Genomic DNA, 9,588 nt, shown 5'->3' on the forward strand with positions numbered 1-9,588 from the left:
TATCATCAAGGGCATCCAAGGCCATCTCCCCCCACATGGCTCCGTAGAATATAGCCTCCAGAGCATCTTCTGAAACTCGCCTATTCCAAGTGGGGGTTTACCCTTCATTCACCTAGATTCTCTTCGTATTACATGGTCCTTTTACATTTCATTGTGTGCCTTAACCTTAGGCCATGACATTGATCACATATTCCAACACCCTCCCTTGATCATGGCATGGTATATTGCCCTCCCTAGATCCAAACATTACATGAAAGAAAAGAAGCTTACCCTTCATTCACCTAGATTCTCTTCGTATTACATGGTCCTTTTACATTTCATTGTGTGCCTTAACCTTAGGCCATGACATTGATCACATATTCCAACACCCTCCCTTGATCATGGCATGGTATATTGCCCTCCCTAGATCCAAACATTACATGAAAGAAAAGAAGCTTAACTCATAAGGAGTATAGCTCTACAGTACATAAAAGAAGTTAGCATAGCTCATAGGGAGCATGGCTTCTACATTGCGAAAAGAAAATATCATGACATGAAAACATTCCTACATGAAAACATTCCTCTCCCATACCCCATCATCATCATAGCATCATCATCATCATATCCATGGGCATCATCATCATTTGTTGGTCATGGAGACCCAACTCCCCATCAATCCCCCCTTGAGGGCTACATGGCCTACTGAGAGATATTGTGGGCATCATAAAAATAACACATAACCTACATCATCGGTGGTTAGAGGTGTCCATACATAAACGTTTGGGTAAGAGAGGGCATAAACATTGTTGGCTTTAGAAAGCCCAATCTGCATCTACCGCTTCATCAAAAGAGGTAGTAACATTGTTACATGCTTGAATTGCTTCTTCGGAATCATTCGAAGTGCTTGCCATATTTGCCTGGTTGGTGTAGCATTTGTCGACGAGGTGACCTGGCTTTCCACATTTGGTGCACATTCGCTTTGGCTTGTCTTTGTAGTAGCAATTCTTGAGAAGATGGCTTGTCCTTCCACAATGTGTACATTGGAGTGGTTTGCCGGCTTGCTTTTGAACAAGGTATGCCTGGGTTGAGACAAGATCAATGGCCCTACCTTTCAACTTCTTCTCTTCTTCTAAGAGAACACTCTCTATCCCCTCCAAAGTGGGATCTTGCATGTACTTTAAGGTCGGCATGAGTGTATCATACTCAGATGGCATTGACTTTAGGAGGATGGCTATGGCATCACTCTCCTTGATGACTCGTTCATTGATGGCTTCGAGCTGGGACATCAAGCTCTTCATGGTGTTGATGTGAGACGCAAGTGTCTCATCAACCTTGAACTCTAGACTGTAAAAGTCTACTTTGAGACTGATTTTGCTGTGGAGGCCTTGAGCACCAAAGGATTTATCCAATGAATTCCAAGCAATTTGTGAAGATGTTCCATTACCAATGTAATGTATATAACTATCTTCAACTCCAAGGGCAATGAGAGCTAATGCTTTCTCATCCTTGGTTCGCCAAGAGACTTCTCCTTCTCGTGTGGCAGGTTTAGGTATAGTACCATTGACTATGCCCCAAACTCCTTCTTTCATTAGTAAGAACCTCATTTTGACTTGCCAAGTGTGGAAGTCATGACCGTTGAATTTCTTGATGAAAGAGGAAGATGAAAATGTTGAATCCATGATTGAAATTGAACAATGCAAAGTATTAAAAGCTAGAATCCCCCATCACCATATAGATGCATGTTATTACTCAAGAATTCCCCAAACCCATAAGCCTTTGCATAATAATAATAACTGGGCCTAGACTTGATTTTCATCCTAGGTTTTCTAATCAATGATTTCTTGATATAAGCTTCATTAGATGATTCCGCATCCAAAGGCATGATTGCAAAGAGGTATTCAAGTCAATATGCATATTAAAATGTCATCACAATAGATAATTACTATTAGGTACATGATGATTAGTGGAGGTGATTAATTCAAAGAGGGAAAACTGCCCCAAAAAACAGAGTGAGCTTTGAGCAATTGAATGAAGCTCTTCTCAAATGAGAAACATAAAATGCTTTAAACCAAGTGAAAACCAAGGTATTGGCTTTAAACTCAGCACTCAAACATGTCAAGATGCTTCAATCTCTGGAAATCTTCTCTGCAACACAGCATGTACTGCTACTGATAAATTAGTTCAAACAGCAGCTACAGTGGACCATTGCTCATGAAAATAAACATGTGGGGGCTTCATAGCATCAATATTATGCTCACAAGAGGAATTAGCAAACCATTCACCGTACAATGCAAATTTGATGAAGTTCGCTAGAAGACAGCGTGCTGTTGCAGAGTTGATTGCGTCACGTAGACAGCGTGGGAGCTCACATGGAGCTAGGTGTCGATGGAGCCGGCTGCTAGCTTTCTTTTGAATCAAAAAGCTTGTGATTCGATGGACTATAGAGCTCGTATGAAGCAAAAAACCAGCACGGGGTGAGTTGGAGCTTTAATGGAAAGCTTGAAAAAATGAGAAATATAATTAATGTGGTTAATTACTATGCCTAAGGATAACCAAGGCTCTGATAGAAATTCGTGTTTTTCTCATTAGGAGGGCCATCATTTTAAAGCCAAAGTGTACAAGGTTGAGTGACATCATTGCTTACATATCATCAAGGGCATCCAAGGCCATCTCCCCCCACATGGCTCCCTAGAATATAGCCTCCAGAGCATCTTCTAAAACTCGCCTATTCCAAGTGGGAGTTTACCCTTCATTCACCTAGATTCTCTTCATATTACATGGTCCTTTTACATTTCATTGTGTGCCTTAACCTTAGGCCATGACATTGATCACATATTCCAACAAATGCAACAACTTCATCGAATATCAAACAAGCTTTGTCACATCAAGCGATCAAAGTAAGATGTGTCCATTGCAAAAAGGTGGGTCATTTGGCAAATAATTGTTGGATGAAATATCCCAACAAAATGAAATGTAACAAGTGTAAACAAACGGGACATATCACTTCTAAATGTCCTAACAAAGAGTCAGAGGTATCAGCCTCTAACTCCACTGAGAAATTGTTTAAAATCTCAATGTAACCACATCTATATTCCTAACCTTGTATGCCTAATGTTATAAAGGCAACCTATGTCCAATACCACCTATTCCAATTTTCTTTCATAGTTGGTATTGAGGGGGGTATTAAGAGACTAAGGTTTTATAAAAGGGGAGGAGAAGGGTGTGTGTGTGAATGGACTTATGGTCCACTAGCTTACCTATTTAAAGGTGGAGCTAGAAGGCATTTTTGTATGGAGCAAGAAGCCTAGTTGTATTTTGAGCAACTTAATAAGCAAGATATTTTCTTGTATTTTGTGAGTCTCTCTCCTCCACATCTTTGATCTAGCATGAGCACCACAAAATTGTAACATGATTATATCTATCCTCACCACATCTCATCCATTCACATCTACCCATATCCATATCACATCACATCACATCCATTCACATTGCATCTCATCCATTCACATCTATCCCGATTCACATCACATCACATCACATCTCATCCATTCACATCTATCCCGATTCACATCACAACACATCTCATTTATTCATATCTATCCCGATTCACATCACATCACATCCATTTCACATCACATCACATCCATTCACATCTATTCACATCACATCCATTCACATCTATTCACATCGCATCACATTCACATTCATTCACATCTATCCCGATTCATATCACATCACATTCACATCCATTCACATCTATCCCGATTCACATCACATCACATCACATCCATTCACATCACATCTCATCCATTCACATCACATCTCATCCATTCACATCTATCCATATCCATATGACATCACATCACATCCATTCACATTGCATCTCATCCATTCACATCTATCCTGATTCACATCACATCACATCCATTCACATCACAACTCGTCCACATATCTTGACATACACATACACATCCATTTACATCACATCTCATCCCATCCACATCTCTTCATATCCACATCCACATCCACATCCATTTACATCACATTCACATCTTATCACATCCACTTACATCTTATCACATTCACATCTTATCACATCCATTTACATCACATTCACATCTTATCACATCCACTTACATCTTATCACATCCACTTACATCTTATCACATCTTATCATATCCACTCAAATCCTATCGCATTGCATTCACATCTTCTTACATCGTATTCTCATCTTATTCACATAATATTCACATCTATTCACATTCAGTAACATTTTCTACTTTCGATATCGATGGGACTTTTTCTAAATTTCTGCCAATTGCTTAGCCTAGTTAAAGGTACTTTTTCTCGATGGATATTTTCATATTCTTTCTCAAATTTTTGCCAATTGCTTAACCTAGTTAAAGGTACTTTTTCTCGATGGATATTTTCATATTCTTTCTCAAATTTCTTAAGTGAACTATATTCAATATTCTTCTTTTGAGTAAAAGATTCATGGAATTTACAAAAATAAATTCTACCCATATTTCCTAATAATGTTCAAAATTTCACTTTTGATAATACTCATAATTTGAATTATGCTACAAATTCCTCTTTTTCTATTTAATTTCTTGGATCTCAAATATAATGGGAATTCCTCTTGTTGCATTTAATTGATTGAATTCCAAATGTCATGGGAATTCCTCTTTTATCATAAAATAAATTTATCTAAAATTTCTCTTTTCTTTAATAAAAATATCCATTATTTCAAATATGTCAAGAATTCCACTTTTACCATTTAAATGATTGAATTCCAAATGTCATGGGAGTTTCTCTTTTATCATTTAAATTTTCTTATACATAAAATAAATTTAAATAAAAATATCAATTAATTCAAATATGCCAAGAATTTCACTTTTACCATTTAAATTATTGAATTCAAAATGTCATAGGAATTCCTCTTTTATCATTTTAATTTTCTCATACATAAAATAAATTTATCTAAAATTTCTCTTTAAGTTAAATATTCATTATTTTAATATACCAAAATTTTTCTTTTTTTCATTTAATTACATGGATCTCCATTATCATGGGAATTCCTCTTTTTTCATAAAAATAAAAATACCAAAAATTACTCTTTTCTTAATTTAATTATTTATGCATAAATACTAAAAATTAGTTTCCCATGAATTTGATGAAAATCATTCTTTTAGCATAGGATGTCCAATCCTAGAATATGGTAGGAAGTCCTATTTTCACATTATGCATAAAAATGAGTTATGTATTAATTTCTAAAAATTTTGCCATAGCTCCGCTGCTATTACTGATAATTTTCAATATTTCTAGAAAGAATAAGACTTTGTAATACAATTATGATAGAATAACTATCCTTAGACTTAAATCCAATTTATGGAATTAAATCATAAGTTTACCATAATTTTATTTGCATAAAAGCATAAAAAGCCATTTTCTTAACCTCTAGCTTAACAAGCTTAGAGATTGATTTTGAATTAAGAATTTATGAGAAGAATTCATTTGCTTAAGAATTAGTCATAGGAATGACTATTCCTATGGGGAGAGAGAGATATACTTAAAAAGCATCCTAATTAAGCATAAAGATCAACTTTTTTGTGATTAATCATTAGAATTCTTATAGAAAGCTTGATTTGCATTGAAAACAATTAATTTGAAACTTCTCAAGCTTGAGAGGGGTTGAGAAGTGAAATCTTTTGAGAACATTAATGAAAACCATGAAATTACTTCTTACCTCTTGATTTTGATTGCTTCTTTATCTTAGTAGAAGGAAGCCCCCAACCAATCAATTGGTTTAGTATGTTGAGAAGAAAGCTCCAAGGATTGTTGAAGAGAGAGAGAAGCTCCAATTTCTCCAAAAGTATAGGATTTTTAAGGGATCATAGAAAATATGATTATTTTAATGTAATAATGGCATGGTATAGTTCACAGATAATAATACAAAAGAATGAGGGTCTATTTATAGGTGAGGGAGGCCACTAACTGAGTCCAACTAAGTTCTAGAATTTTTAAGCTTGAGTTTGGCTGAATTTGGATAAGATTTGGACTAGTTTAGCTCCCTTTTTGATTTGGTTTGATCTAAGAGAGAGAGGAGAGATAAAAATATCACAATTTTTTTGAATTAAAAACTCATCCACATGTGTGAATTAGGCGCCTACATCAAGAGTCTCCCCCTCCTTACCAAGGTGTCAAAACTTTATCATTTCTCTAAAATATCTCATTTTTTAGTAATATCTCTTAATTTTTAACTAATAAACCTTGTACTCACTCAACTCTTCATCTTATGTGAGCATTTACTCTTTTTTGGGTATTTTCTTTTATTCTTTGGATTTATCTCATCCCAACACTTGGATTAATCCTATTGGTCCATAGGAGCCTTAATTGGACCATAATCCAAAAATTTCTAAAAATCTAGATGCTTAGACTAAGGTCCCTTATATCATTTTTAATTGATTCCTAATGCACATTGGAAAGTTCATTTTTAACTTTTATTTCAAAGGAAACCATTTTAGACACTAAGGATTTTTATATCCAAATATATCTCGATTTTAGATTATCTCTCTCTAGACATTTTCTCTTTCTAGGCCAAAAAAATAGGGTAAAACAAGATCTTTCTTCTATTTCCAGAGAGGGGAATAATTACAAGAACAGAAGGGGAGGTTCTTACACCTTTACGCCTCAAAAGCTGGAGGGAGGAATCTTACATCTTACCCCACTTAAAAAACGTGAGATGTCCTCATCTCGTAGGTGGAGTATAATCTTTTTCATCTTCTTCTTCTTTAATCACTTCCAGTGTTACTGCCTTGGAAGTGGATGGCCAATTTGGGAACATCTCTGTTTGACTTACCCTATTCTGAGGTGGAGGACTTGCATTACTTTGGATTGAAACTGAGGGTTAGAGGGTCTACATCTGGGATTTCCTTGATTTTGATGGAAAGGAACCTAATTACTCTGGAAGGAAGGAGCTGGAGTCTGGAATCTTGGTCCTTGATTTCCCCGCCCACCGTGAAAACCTTGATCCAAAAGGAGTTGGGCAATCCATACTGTGATGTCCAAATCCTTGACAGTTATAGTATTTCACTTCCTTGTTCAAGGGTGGAACTTCTGAAGTTAAATTCCAGGGGATTGAGTTTCGGGAAAAAGATCTTTCTTCCATTCTGGAACTTTCCATATTCTGAGCTTGTTGACCTTGTTGTCTCTTAGGCGGTGGAAGGTTGGAATAACCTTCTGGAGCTAGAAAGATGATGGTGCTAGCTTCGGTGGGACCTTGACATCAAAGGCCTTGGTGAAATCCTTCGCCATCTGCACTGCTTCGGCCATAGAAACTAGCTTGGCATTATTCACTAGGATATTCAAAGGTTTGTTTAGTCCTCGAATGAACCTAGCCAATTTCATCCAACGGTGGTGAGTACTTGAGGAGAAGAGCGAACGCTTGGTGATACACTTCAATAGTTCTGCTCCCCTGGGTTAACTCTAAGAATTTATTCATCTTGATTTCCATAAAGTTGGGAGGACATAATCTCTTAGGTAAATTTTGAGATCATTCCATGTCTGGGTGTTTCGTTCCACACGGTTTGTTGTCTCACAGTGGTTTTTCCATACCACTTTAGCTGTTTCTACGATCTTCAGCCTTGCAAGAGCCATTTTACTCTTCTCATTGTACCCGGTGACATCGAAGTACTCTTCCATTGCTTCAATCCAGTTCTTCTCTCACCCAAGTTTTCCCATTCACCCTTGAAAGGTCCAGGCTACGATCTATGAAGAGTTTTTTGAACATCCAAGTCGAGCTCTTCCTCATCGAGTTGGGGGTTAACATTCCTACCACGACGACCTCGATCCATGATCCTATCAATAAGAAAATTCTTGTTAAGTCCCTTTATTTATAATTTAAATCCAACTTTAGGTCCAACTGACTCTGGGGTTCTTTAGATTGGTCAGTCCTCCACAAAATCATGGGATAAAGATCCCTTCTAATAGAAGAACATATAGAACTCATTATCAGAGAATAATTCATTCATATTCTTAACACAGTAATGGTCCATCAAACCGAAAATTCCATCTAATCATTCCTTCACAAGAATTTCAGTTATGCAGGTTTTCAATTTGTCATCTCTTAATTAGATCCACTAGGTCAAGGATTAACAATAGCAATCTGTTAGCACAATCCAGTAATCTCATAGTGATTTTCTAAAGTCATACTCGTCATTCTAGTTACCAATATCATCACTGGGATTTGTCCCATTCATCCTCATTGTGGCTTTGTTCAACTTATCTTCTTTTAACCATAATTCAGGAATCATCATCTTTCAATCAGAATCCAAATCAACTCATCAATTCTCAACCAGAATTCTAAAATCATATCAACCAGCATTCGAATTCATGATCTGGATAGATTTTTTGTTTATAATTTCAAGGTCTTAGATTTACTCGTATATATTGTCATTAAAGAGCTGCAGATATACTCACGGTATATATGGGTAATCATGGTCCTTGGAGTTATAAGGTAAATATCATCATATCTAGGCCTCAAGCAAGTCAAGGATTCCATACAATTGCGGTACTTCCATCTAAAGATCCAATTACCAATTTATGATTTTTTATTTTGAATATCAATTTGTATAAATTTAATCACATAATTATAATCTTTTACTGGTACTTCATAAATTATTGACATTTCTTGCTTCTCGGTTGATCCACTTTAGCCAATTCGCTCTGATACTATCCCTATCCCCTCCATGCGACGAATTCGGGGGTGCTAGCAGCAGCGAAAGTAGCACTTCTTGCGTAGGGCAGAGCCTCTCAGTCGGGGCCTCGCCCATGGATATTCGGACAAGAGACTAACCCCTCAGTTCTTCCAAAACTGTACCCGAAAAAACTTCCCTCGCCCAGAAAGCACGGGCGATTCTTCGAGGATATTTTTATTCTAACGTAGTCAAGAGCCTTAACTAACCAAACAGATCGGACCGAACCAGTAAGTCACATGGTCAGATCAAGGATAAGACTTGCACTTGGATCATAGAGACCAACGCTTTTTTCCTCGTCAAGAGGCACACCCGCCGTTGATTCTTATCCATAGAACAAGGACTATCCGAGATTTACTTTATCTATCGTAACATAATAGAATTGAGTCTCATTTTAGGGATCCATCAGTCTAGCTAGCCCCATCCAGTCCCAACCACTCTAGAGATAGGATCCATTTAGGAATTTGGTTATGTTTTGTTCTGGGTACTAGGAAAAAGAGTTCCGAGGTCCCCTAGTCGGCGCTTCAAGCAAACTTCAAGATAGTCACACCACTTACATACCTAATATGAAATTGCATGTTTCACAGATTCAGTTGTCCTTAAAACAATCTTTTAATGAAACCATAGTATCCGTGATCATAATCCTCCAAAATATCTATATTGGCAACTAGAACGCTGACCATCTGTCCACTCAGGGGACTTTTTAGTAGTTCCTAGCTCATAGTACCCAGAAATATACTCACTTATAAAAATCCAGATGGACTCTCCGTTGAAGATCAGCAAGATCAATCAACAGATCCATATAAAAGAGCCATGGACTCATCCATTGAGGACTAGCAAGGTCAATCAACAAGAT

The sequence above is a fragment of the Cibotium barometz genome, chromosome 44 (assembly GCF_041138505.1).
Source record: "Cibotium barometz isolate CiBa-2024 chromosome 44, ASM4113850v1, whole genome shotgun sequence".
NCBI lineage: Eukaryota > Viridiplantae > Streptophyta > Polypodiopsida > Cyatheales > Cibotiaceae > Cibotium > Cibotium barometz.